Below are 12,932 nucleotides of genomic sequence, written 5' to 3'. Positions count from 1 at the left end.
ATGGTAACAATTTGTTACTTAGTACAGGTTTGGAGATTCTTGAAGAAGGTTTAGTGAGACAGATAACTGTGTAATACAGTGACTTTTTATATAGATGTTTTGTGTAAATTCATGGTTATCTGCTAAATTACATTCCATGTAATTTTATAAAAGACTTTTAAAGATATTCATTTCAACCTTTGCTGCCTAAGTTAGATGGATGGACCTGGATCAATTAATCAAAAAAACCCTTCCTGAAGCAGGATAGCTGTTTTAGAATGAAGAGAATCTCAGAAATACTCAGAAAGGCGAGACTGGTGTTTTTGTATATTCTCTTGGGCATATTTCTGTACATGGCATTTTAATATACAGACCTGGAAGCTGAGTAGACAAAATATTCTCATAGGACTACTATAGCATCTTGCAGCATGAAAAGCAAAAAAGTACTATGAGAATAATTGGGTTTCTTTCCCTGATAATAAAATTAAATGGAAATATGGAGCCCTCTAACTCGCTCTTGTGTATTTGTAAAACGAAAGGTGGTAGTTAGGAAAGATGGCTGTTATTTACAAGCATCACCTATACATACATCACAGTATTCACTGAAATGAATAAACAGCTAGTACTTGACTAATAGCCAAACCTTTACTTCTACATATTTATCTGGTGGTTATTATTTGTCAAGATTATCTGGCTGGTATTTTTCCAAACTGGGTTTCTTTAAACAGGTTGAGACAGGCTGAATCTCCTCAGTATGCATGAGGTTTGTTTTTTGTGTCGGATACGCATCTGGGCAGGGCAGAGCCAGCCAGGAGAATCACCAGCGTGGGGGACTGGTGGAATTCAGACAATCCCTCTAATGCTGCTCTCCTTACCCAAAGAGATTTACTCAGCCAAATTGATCAGTAGCTCAACACATAGCTATTGTAACACGCTTTTGTTTTAACCAAGGCAATTTTTAAACTCCATCTTAGATTTCTCCAAAAATAGGAGAACGAGTTTGCTGCATCCTACTGTTTGTAGTTGGTGCTTTTGTATTTCTTGTTTTACCGTTTATATTTCATGTGCAATGTTAACTTTACTGTAGTCAAGACAGATGTCTGGAACAGTCTGTATTTTGTTGCAATTCAATATACATTTTGTAATCACATTCCAAAATTATAGTGCATACTAAATCTTTCTTTTCTGTTTAACTTAATTTCTAATTCAAATCAATGAGTACTGCATTTTTCTGCCTCATGAGACACTTTTGGCTATTTTGCCCAGTCTATGTGGCAACATCTATCTAGTTGTGTATATCCTTTTTTTTTTGACTTCTTAATCCTAGATTATTCCATTTATCAATTTTATAGCATACCCCACAAGCAGTTGTATCAGCTCAAACAGGCTGTGAGTTGCAGCAGTGTGGTGGAAACAGAGACAGGGAGAGAAACATGGGAAGCCCTTTAACTGGAATTACTACTGCTGAAAATGAAATGAAAAACTATACTGTTTGTAGGAACTCGCGATTGCAGTCTTGATTCGTGCCAAGTCTGTAACAGTCATGGACAAAACAGAAATCACTCTACAATTTTTCCAAGTAAATTATTTATCCAATAAATACCTGAAATTAATGATTTTTGTGTTAAGGACAAATTGTTAAAAGTTGACTACATCCTGGTATCTTATATGTATTACCAAAAGACAGCCCAAACTAAGCATTGTTTAATACCAGCTGCTTTTGAAAAGCACAAAGTCACGAAGGGTTATTACTAACAACTTTCATAAGTACATGTGACTTTCTAGATCAGTAATTCAATAAGCACAGGAAAGTGCAAACCAATGGGACAATAGTTTAATGTTGACCTTTTTATGTTTCTTGAAGCATTGCTATGTGTTTATTCAGTCTAAATCTGAATAGAAGAATGCACCCAAAAGCACCGATAGATGCTTTAGATCTAAATATGTCAGAGATTCATGCAGTCAGAGTTTCAGGCCATAATGAATAATGCATCACCTAATCTGACCTTTCCTATTTCACAGACCATTACACTTTTCTAAAATTGACTCCAGTATGGGCTCCTTGTTGAGTCCGATAGCTTGGGATTGACTGAAGCAAAACGGAGGTGTAATTTAGGACAGTTCACACATAGCCAACATTGCTGGGCACAGCAATCTCCTCAGTCAGTTCTTTTACAGCTGTTACTGGTATTAAAATGTTTTCTCTTTAGAAGTTGTTCCTTAATGCCCCTTTTAAAATTAATGGACAGTATTGCATATGTAAGAATGGAAATGGAAAACAGAGCGTTTACTAAACTGATATCTAATGATATCTAATTACTTGAAATGCTGAAGCCCCTTGTCTGTAATTTAGCGAAACACTGTAAAATGCCTCAAAAACTTTACAGAACTGGGCGCAGTAATGTCAGTGAGCAATAACTCAGCTGATAATACTGATAGGTAGATTCAGACAAGACAGTCTCCAAATATGACAGTGGGGCCAATTTGCATGTCAATATATGTAAACGTATGCTAAATGAAATGTGTTATTTGGCAGGTCAGAGGAATCTCTATTTAACAGCAGATGAGTAAGGTATCCCAAAAGAATACAAATTAGAAAAAAGTTGTAAAAAAGCCTGATTAGCTTTTCTAGGCCTGCTGTAGCTGTCTACTCATTTATCAAAATTTCGGTAATTAATCTCTATCATCTCCTTCACCTAATTCCTCGGAGGCCATGTGGCAAACATGGAAAAAAAGCCCTCTTCGTCAGTCTGTGCGACCAAGTCGACTAGCTAGGCAGTGGTATGAAATTGTGGCAAACAGCGTGTATTCTGTCAGACAGAAGCTGTTTACACTACGATTGTTTTCTTACAAAGCTTGTTACATTGTACAGTTTGCTTGACTTTTTATTAAAAAGTTTCCTCTGATTATGCAGGTGAGCGAAGGAGGAGCATTGTGATTGTCAGGACCATCTGCTGACTGCTTTACAGTTTCCATAGGACGAATATACTGCTGTTCACCCTGCATGGTGGTAGCTGCCTGAGCGCTGGGGTCCATGGCTGTCCCACTATTTCTGGCAGGCTGCTGCCCCTGCATGGCATGACAAACTTTGTTCCAGGTGGAAGAAATATCTCTATTTCAGGGAGTCTGACTAACAAGGGGGTAGTTTTCTTATGTTGCGTGTTGTTGGATTTTTTCTGGATGTTTTTGCTTCAGTCAGTGTGTAAGCGATTGCCCAGAGATGCTATATTCTCTTCAGGCATGATTGTAAATACCATGTAGAATTTGGGTACAGTCATGTATCTGTATTTACATGTGCCTCTATGTCTATATTATCTGTAAAATCAGTTCTGTGTTTTTCTAAGTGCAACTTGGAAAGGAAAATATAAAACTGAAATGTACGTAGCTCTTTCATCCAGGTTTATTTGATGCACTGTATATACTGATTTATAATTTAAATCTTTAATATAAGTATCATCTTACACTGTGGTGTAAAACATTTCCAATTCCATATGTTTTCTTACTCTGTTTTAAGATGGCAAATAAGCCAGTCGAATGACATTAATATCCACTTTCACATGGTACATAAATATCCAATTTCCATAATTATCTAGACACATGCCATGCATATCGACATTCAGTAAACAAAAATAAAATAATAATAATAAAATTGGCTGAGTTATTTATTTAGTATATTCTACTGAATAACTACAACTGAGTGCTATTAAGCTAGAGGATGTTTTGTGAAACAAATGTGGATAAATTTATTTATTTTAATGTTATATTTTATGGTGTTTATTGTCCTTCAGATTAGAGGCTCTGCTGTATACGGTGTCATTTTTACGTTCTGTATCATGCTATTGCCATACTGTTAGAATAACAGCATATTAACATTCGCCATGAGAGTGCAGTTTAGTCTTTGAAAATGAAGTTTGCTCCTGGGCATAGGGCCAGGATGAGGCCTGTGAATCTCCCAAGTCCTGTTTCAGCTCTCAAATCAGTGTAAAAGCACATAAAAATTGTCATGTTTCCCTCTCTCATTTGGCCTGGTGAACAGAACCGCTTTTGTATATACTTTGATGAGGTTTGTGCTCTGAAGCGAAGAGAGCTAGTCCAGAGACATAAGAGACTAAAATATGTTTAAGTGGGTACCTGCTGTTCTTTCTGAGCGCGTATGTGCAGCACCGAGGGTCAGCGCAGAGCTCTGCTGAGGGCTGTGCGCGAGGTTATAGCCCATCCCTTACCCTGCCCTGCCATGGGAGCATCTTGGGTTGGATAAAATGCTCTGTGCTGCCACTAATCCCCTTCATGACCCAGGGGAACTGGTAAAGTCTAGCAGTATTGGAGTTACTGTAACTCAGTCCGTAGGAAAGATAGACCTTTGCAGGTATGCAAAATATGGGCAGCGTTAAAGTAGCCCCATACAGCACCCTTTGGATTCCTTCTCTATGAAGGGAAACAAAGTAACTCCTTATACAAGTGACATTTTTTTCCTCAGAAATCACTGGAAGTAGTTTAGCATGACAGATATGCCACAATTATGAATTAACCAGCCACCTATGCCATACATGCCACTGAGACTGAGACTCTTGAGTTAAAATTAACACCTTGCCAACGAACAAAGGCCTCCTTACTAGGTTGAAAACAAATAGGAAAAGCCATTAGAAAATCAGTGTAAGAGTGTGAGAACTGAACTTTTTGGGCACAGATATTTCCTTCTGCAGGAGAGCTAGTGAATGACACATTGACTTGTGATAATGGCAGTCTGACATCAGCTCCTGGTGAGCCACAGAAATCCTGTTAGGCTTAAATTGAGCTCTTCTCTGTCCAGAGTGCTCAGCCTGAAGAATGAGATCTGTAAAAATTTCCTTTCTTTCTTGACAGCGTGGGAAGCTGTGTTAATTAGCGTCTGTAAATTGCCTTGCATTCCTGAGGAGGTGGCTGCTACACAAATGTCAGGTGGGGTGCACTCTTTCTCCCAGAACGAGCTATTGTTGGAGCTGTAGTAGTGAGTTAAAGCAGTTGTCCTTTTCTGCACTTTACTCCAACAGGCACTTGTCTCTCGAAGTGCTACACTGACAGTGATGGTCCTGCGTAACCGTTAATCTGCGATGTCCTTCAAGGTGACAGTAAGCCCGGTTTACCCAGATGAGGGAAGCCTGAATAAATGGTCTGCATGCTGTGACACAGACTTGGAGCTCAAGTCCAAAGGCATAAGCACCTTTGACAGGATCCACACTCGATTACTGTGATGTTTGATTTCCTGGAGATGGAAGTGTTGCTGACCACCTCAAGGGTGTGATCCAGAAGGGAGAAATGGATGTCTAAACCTGCTCTGGACAAAGATGATTCAAATTTAATTTCTCATCATTGCAAATATGAAGCAAAATATTTCCTTAAAAAAATAAAAGGGAAGAAAGTTATCTTAAATCTGTTTTAAATTATTTCTGCAGTGTAACCCATGATATACAATCAGTACTGCTTGTGGGCAGTTTTATGGGCACACTAGAGCTAAATTTTACATAACTAGTAAAATAAATTTAGGCATTCTCCAGATGAAGCTCGCTGTGCTGTAAATCTTCTGTGCAGTTTGAGTTCTGTCTGAACAGCCCTTCATTGAAATTCACACTGCAAGACAAGGGAGGTTGGGGCAGGTTTAGGTGAAGATCAAAAAGATTAGAAGAAACAAAAGAAGAGAAAATGCAAAGAACAATATGTGTTTGTACAGGTGTGAGGGAAACTAAGGGAATGACTTGAGGAAGCTTAAGAAAATCAAGGGCGTTACACAATTCAGTAACACAATATGGTACATTTCTTTCAGATTACTTTAAAACAACAACTTTGCTGTACAGGTATTTTCCTCTCCAAATGTTTTTCATGTGGTCAACTTTCAAACTAAATTAATGTATTATTTTACATCAAGCATGTATAGTAGTTGACACCTGTTTGCACAAAAATACATTTTCCTTCTTGTCCCAGAAATGCAAAGCAGTGAGACTTAAAGCTGACACGTCTCTGGAGTAGAAGAGTTCTTGTCTGTGTACACAAGATCTCATTGCCTTAGATTTGGAATGACTGGCTGCAGATTGACTGCACCTACTTAAGCCGCCCAGTGTGGACTCAGGCCTGTGCAGCTGCAGAAGGAAGGAGTATCCATCGATTACCAACATGCAAGTACTCCATTTCTTCTGGCTGCAGATAGTTGCCCAGCACCCTGCTCCGGATCCTTGTCTCTCTCTGCTCCACCTCCTGATGCCCTGGCTTGGATAGTGGCACTTGCTAGAAACCTAAAATAAGCTACGCTCTACACAGGGATCAGACAGGAGCAGAGAATATTGGGCAAGTACTCTTTACAGAAGTCTGAAATTAGTGGCTTCTTTGATGCTTTGTATTAACAGTAAATGTTTTAACCCTAAAGAGCACCAAACAAAAAAAAAAGAGACATGGAATGAAACCTAGTATAGAGTAAAATATACAGCAATCACTTAAATTTATAAATGCCACTGTAAGTGCAATTTTAGTATTGTGAGTTCTTTCAAATAAAGAACAAAAATAATCCTTAGTGACACAAAGCATAAAAGGCTACAGGTAACTGTACCTGTTAGTAGGGCCTTTGAGCGTAACAACGCTTGAAGATACTTGACCTGTCTATAAACAAGCAGCTGCAGCAATGTGGAAACCCTCATCAGCTTGAGCTGACTCGGACTCTTTCAGTGGAGAGCTGTAAGTGCGTGTACCCCAGCATGTTCTGACTGCCGGAGCCAGAAGAGTCTTTGGCTTACCTTCAGGGGCACCACATCAGGAACATAATTTCTACTGCAAGATGGACAGGGCTTAGAATAGTGAGCTGGTGTAAAGCTCAGAAAAACCATTGGTGAGCTTCAGAAAGATGCAGCTGGCTGTGGAGAATTGCTGCTGTCTTCGATATAGGTTGTCTGAGGAGGTATCGACTGTGTTTTCTGCTAGGAGCAAATGTTGGGAATAACTGCTTGGGATGTGGAGCCCACAACATGAAGTAACATGAGCACTGCACTATGTCATTGCAGGCTGAAATAAGTATTTCTGACCCAGATTCTTACTGTTCATGTTCACCATAAGAACTGTGTAAATATGAATTCAAGCTTCTGTATAAAAAGCACAGCAAAATAGAGTGTGTTTTGAGATGCCAAATCTGACTTGTTAGCTGTCATTGTCATGTGTTTTCATATGCTCTTCTGTGCTGCTATGGTATATCAGTTGCACAGCCTTCAGGGGAAATGGGACTTCAGTACAGTGGACTCAAAGGTGGGCGCAGAATGCAGCTGATCCAAATATTATCTGTATTTATATTGGGCTGTGTTTGAAACTCTGCCATTTTTTAAACAAAATCCTGAAGAAGTTTTGTTTCACTTGGACTGCTGAAATGTTTCTCTGATTCAATTATTTTAATTGAGCGTTCCAAAGCAGTAGGTACAGGACAACTCCACAGGCTCTGCTTCTGAAGCTCAGCTGGCAAGTTGCATATGAGTCTAGCAGAAATTTCTGAGTCTGAAGAAAATACAAATTTTCTTCCCTGCTTCCCTTTCAGAGATAGAAACAAATATCCTTAGTCTTAAAGAGGCTGAACACTTTTATGGGAAGCTTGTGTAACTCCTGTTGATATAAAATCAATGAACATGATTTGTATTTTAAGAGTGAAGATTTCCTCCATGTGGTGATTTCAGAGGAAATACAGAGTTTTGATACCTGGGGCTAATCTCTACACTTATGAATAATCCCTGCTGACTTGAATGCGAGCTGCAGGAGGGATGTGTCCCTTGTGTTCATCACCCTTGCAGCTTGTCTGACACAATGTGTCCTACTTACGTGAGAGGCCTCTGAGAAAAGAGAGATGTGGAAAGCTAGAAATTGTCCTGGAATGCTTACTAACCACACAGATTGACAGCAACTGAAGGTCTACAGGAGTTCACAGATTATAAGAGTGGTAATTAACCATAATACCAGAATGATCTGTTTGCAGTTTGTAGAACAGACCTGCATATTTGTTTTGTGAACCTGTGGTCATAGCTATTGCATCAATGTAATACGTCTGTTTTCTAGAGCCCAGCAAAAGCCACACTGCACAAACCCTTCATTTTCGTATAGACTCCACAACTTGGTGCTGGGTAACTCTGTTTCTCCTCAGTTTCCCCATAAATGAATCTAGAAACCCCAGTAATAATGATCTTTGCATAACCTAAATGGTCTGTTTTCTGTGGGAGAAATAACCTTATTATTCTGTAATTCTAGGATTAGTTTATAGTTAATTTATTTGCTTGCATGTTGATGTGCGTGTATATGGTCATGTCTGGGAGAATTACTGAGGAAATCTCAGCTTAGAAAATGGCCTCTACTTTTTGTTCTGGCAATAAGATGGTCTTTATTCTTGGTGGGGAAGTGAGTTTCAGGACAGGGCTCTTTGATCTGTGGAAGTTAGTCTTTGCACGCTCAAGTCCTTCTGAGCGCGAGCTTCTGATGGGATGCAGTTGTTGCAGGATGTCAAGGCGTGGGTGTCGCTCTCCTCAGAATTAGTGCAGTGGGGAGATTGTCAGTGCAATGGGCTGGGATGTGGGTCTGTCCCAAAGCTCTGCCGCTGCAGTCCTCACCATCCTCTTGTGGAAAAGATGCACAAATGCTCAGCATGGCTTCCCAAATGCCGGGAACATCGAGTAAGATGCGCAGCAGGGAATGCTTGAATGATTTACAGGAAGATACATGCCCATCCAAATTATTTCCAAAAACATTTTGACTAGCATAAAAATCAGTACAAATTAAGACTGTTCCCTGGCAATTCTTCAACTGGAAAAGGATACAATTTACTGGATGAATAATCTGCTGTGAGTGGTTTGTTCATCTCTAGTGTTTTCAAAGCAATTGTTTATTATGATGAATTACGAGGTAACAGATTTATTTGGGCTGTGGTTTGAAACAAAGATCCTGTCTTCCTTTGCTGTGGATCCAGCCTGCTGAGCCCAGGGAGAGTTAGTGCCCCTGAACTTGTCTGGAAGTGAGTATTCTTATGTGTAAGCAATCTGTGATTAAAAAATTGTATCAATCTGTCTCATTCAACTATTTTCTTTTAATTTTTCAAATTGAATACCATAAATTGCTAGCAGGGACAGCAGTGCCCAGTAGGCTTCACAGAGTCACTTTGCCAGTGGTCTGCTTGGCACACTGTGACAGGGCAGGCTGAACGCTCCACGTGCATAACAACAGTCTTGGTAGTTACTCACTGGAAAAAATCATTGAAAGTGACTATAAAAGATTATTACTGCTCAGAAGGTTTTCTGTGGGGAGGTTTATTCTGCCTGTTTTGCTGTGGGAAATGGTTAGCTCGTTCCAGGGAGAAAGCTGTGGGCTTTGCGGTATGCATCATTCACATTATTTAGGCTCCCTCAGGAGAGGCATGCCTGGTGGACTGGCAGACCTTGCTTCCTGTGCTGGATTTGTGGCTGTGGGCATCCCTCTCTCCTGGCAGCGCAGCTTTGTGAAATCCACGGTTTCTCTTTGGGGTTCAGGAATGATGTGGTCCTTTTATGTGTTTATCCCTTGAAGCAGGAGGTCACTAAGACATTAAAATAGACTCCATAATTATTTTTCTTATGTTTAAGGAGAGATTTTTTTTTCCCCTTTAGTATCATTACCTCCTCATAACAAACAGCCTATACTTCAACTATAAGAATAAAACTTCACTTGCTGATCATAGAATCATAGGTTGGAAGAGACCTCTAAAATCATCAAGTCCAACCACCAACCCAGCAGCACCATGCCTGCTAAGCCATATCCCGAAGTGCCATGTCTACAGGTTTTTTTTAACACCTCCAGGGGTGGTGATTCAACCACCTCCCTGGGCAACCCGTTCCAATGTCTGACCACTCTTTCAGTAAAGAAATTCTTCCTAATAACCAGTCTAAACCTCCCCTGATGCAACTTGAGGCCATTTCTTCTCATCCTATCACTAGTTTCTTGGGAGAAGAGACCACCACCTGCCTTAGTACAACCTCCTTTCAGGTAGAGAGCAATAATGTCTCCCCTCAGCCTCCTCTTCTCCACACTAAACAGCCCCAGCTCCCTCAGCTGCTCCTCATCAGACTTGTTCTTTAGACCCCTCACCAGCCTCATTGCCCTTCTCCGGACACGCTCCAGCCCCTCAATGTCCTTCTTGTAGTGAGGGGCCCAAAACTGAACACAGGACTCAAGGTGCAGCCTCACCAGTGCCAAGTACAGGGGCACGATCCCCTCCCTACTCCTGCTGGCCACAGTATTCCCGATACAAGCCAGGATGCCACTGGCCTTCTTGGCCACTTGGGCACACTGCTGGCTCATGTTCAGCCGGCTGTTAACCAGCACCCCAAGGTCCTTTTTTGCTGGGCAGCTTTCCAGCCACTCCCCCCCAAGCCTGTAGGGCTGCACGGGGTTGTTGTGACCTAAGTGCAGGACCTGCCATTTGGCCTCAGTGAAACTCATACAGTTGGCCTCAGCCCATCGATCCAGTCTGTCCAGATCCCTCTGCAGAGCCTTCCTATCCTCAAGAAGATTGACACTCCCACCCAACTTGGTGTCATCTGCTAACATACTGAGGGAGCACTCAATCCCCTCATCCAGATCATTGATAAAGATATTAAACAAGACTGGCCCCAATACTGAGCCCTGGGGGAAAAAGATCGTGACCGGCCACCAACTGCATTTAACTCCATTCACCACAACTCTCTGGGCTCGGCTACTCAGCCAGTTCTTTATCCAGCAAAGAGTACACCCATCCAAACCACGGCCAGCTAGTTTCTCCACGAGGATGCTGTGGGAGACAGTGTCAAAGGCCTTACTAAAGTCCAGGTACACAACATCCACAGCCTTTTCCTCATCCCCTAGGCAGGCCACCTGGTCATAGAAGGAGATCAGGTTGGTCAAGCAGGACCCGCCTTCATGAACCCATGCTGGCTGGGCCTGATCCCCTGGTTGTCCTTCACATGCCTGGTGAGTGCACTCAGGATGAACTAGTCCATAATCCTGCCTGGCACCAAGGTCAGGCTGCCAGGCCTGTAGTTCCCAAGATCGTCCTTCCAGCCCTTCTTGTAGATGGGTGTTACATTGGTGATCCTCCAGTCATCCGGGACCTACCCTGTTAGCCAGGACTGCTGATAGATGATGGAGAGTGGCTTGGCCAGCTCCTGTGGCAGCTCCCTCAGCACTCTTAGGTGGATCCCGTCAGGCCTCATAGACTTGTAAATGTCTAGGTGGCATAGAAGGTCATTAACTGCTTCCTCCTGGATTATGGAAGGTTTATTCTGCTCTCCTTCCCTGCCTCCCAGATCTGGGGGCTGAATACCCTGGGAATAACCGGTCTGACTATTAAAGACTGAGGCAAAGAAGGCATTAAACACCTTGGACTTTTCCTCATTCTTGTTGGCAATATCCCCCCCCCCCCCCCCGCATCCAATAAGGGATGGAGATTCTCCTTGGCCCTCTTTTTGTTGTTAAAGTATTTGTAAAAACATTTTTTGTTGTCCCTGACAACAGTGGCCAGCCTGAATTCTAGATGGGCTTTTGCCTTTCTAATTTCTTCTCTGCGTGCCCTAACAAGACCTCTGTACTCCTCTTGAGTCACCTGCCCTTTATTTCCATAGGTGGTAGACTCTCCTTTTTCTCCTGAGTCCCAGCAAGAGCTCCTTGTTCACCCAGGCTGGCTGTCTTCCCCACTGGTTCGTCTTGCGGCACATGGGGACAGTCTGCTCCTGTGCCTTTAAGACTTCCTCCTTGAAGAATGTCCAGCTGTCTTGGACCCTTTTGTTCTTCAGCACTCTCTCCCAGGGGACCCTCTCAACCAGCATCCTGAACAGGCCAAAGTCTGCCCTCCAAAAGTCCATGGTGGTGGTTTAGCTGGCCCCACTCTTAACTTCACCACAAACCAAGAACTCTGTTAATTCATGGTCACTAAGCTTAAGATGGCCTCCGACCACCACATCTCCCACCAGTCCTTCTCTGTTAGTAACAGCATGTCTAGCGAGGCACCTCCCCTGGTAGGCTCACTTACTGGCTGCGTCAGGAAGTTATCTTCCACACATTCCAGGAACCTTCTGGACTGTTTCCTCTCTGCTGTGTTGTATTTCCAGCAGGTGTCCAGTAAGTTAAAGTTCCCCATGAGAACAAGGGCTAGTGATTGTGAGACTTCTGCCAGCCTCTTGTAGAAAACTTCATCTACCTCTTCATCCTGGTTGGGTGGTCTATAACAGACCCCCAGCAGGATGTCTGCCTTGTTGGCTTTCCTCCTCATCTTTACCCATAAGAATTCAACCTTGTCATCGCAATCGTCGAACTCTATACAATTGAAGCAGTCCCTAACATCCAGAGCCATCCCACTACCTCTCTTTCCTCGCCTATCCCTTCTAAAGAGTTTATAGCCATCCATCGCAGCACTCCAGTTATGGGAGTTGTCCCACCATGTTTCTGTGATGGCGACCAAGTCATAGCTGTGCTGCTGCGTGATGGCTTCCAGTTCCTCCTGTTTATTGCCCATGCTGCATGCATTGGTGTAACTTGAGCTGGCCTATCGATCTCACCCCTGACACTGGCATGCCACACCTGGGCTCATCTCTAGTGAGCCTGGTTATATCCCCTTCCCCCTTCGAACCTAGTTTAAAGCCCTCTCAATGAGCCCTGCCAGCTCATGGCCAAGAATCCTTTTCCCCCTTTGAGACAACTGGACTGATATGTATGTTGCTGCTATATTATGAAGATTTTCTGCTTGTGCTGCTCAATTACGAAGGTAAAGCTTGTAACACAAATCTGCTTACATTGAGGCATGGTGTTTTCACCCTTTTGGGAATATGACTTTAGCATTTCCAATTGGAGGAGACAGGTGATCAACACTGATTCACAGAAAAACGAACACTCCTTAGCAGGAAGCAGTGCTACTTACTTGATAATGTTTCACCAGGTTTTGTTGTATTGATGCTGTG

The sequence above is a fragment of the Opisthocomus hoazin genome, chromosome 6 (assembly GCF_030867145.1).
Source record: "Opisthocomus hoazin isolate bOpiHoa1 chromosome 6, bOpiHoa1.hap1, whole genome shotgun sequence".
Lineage (NCBI taxonomy): Eukaryota > Metazoa > Chordata > Aves > Opisthocomiformes > Opisthocomidae > Opisthocomus > Opisthocomus hoazin.
This window is presented reverse-complemented; position numbering follows the sequence as displayed.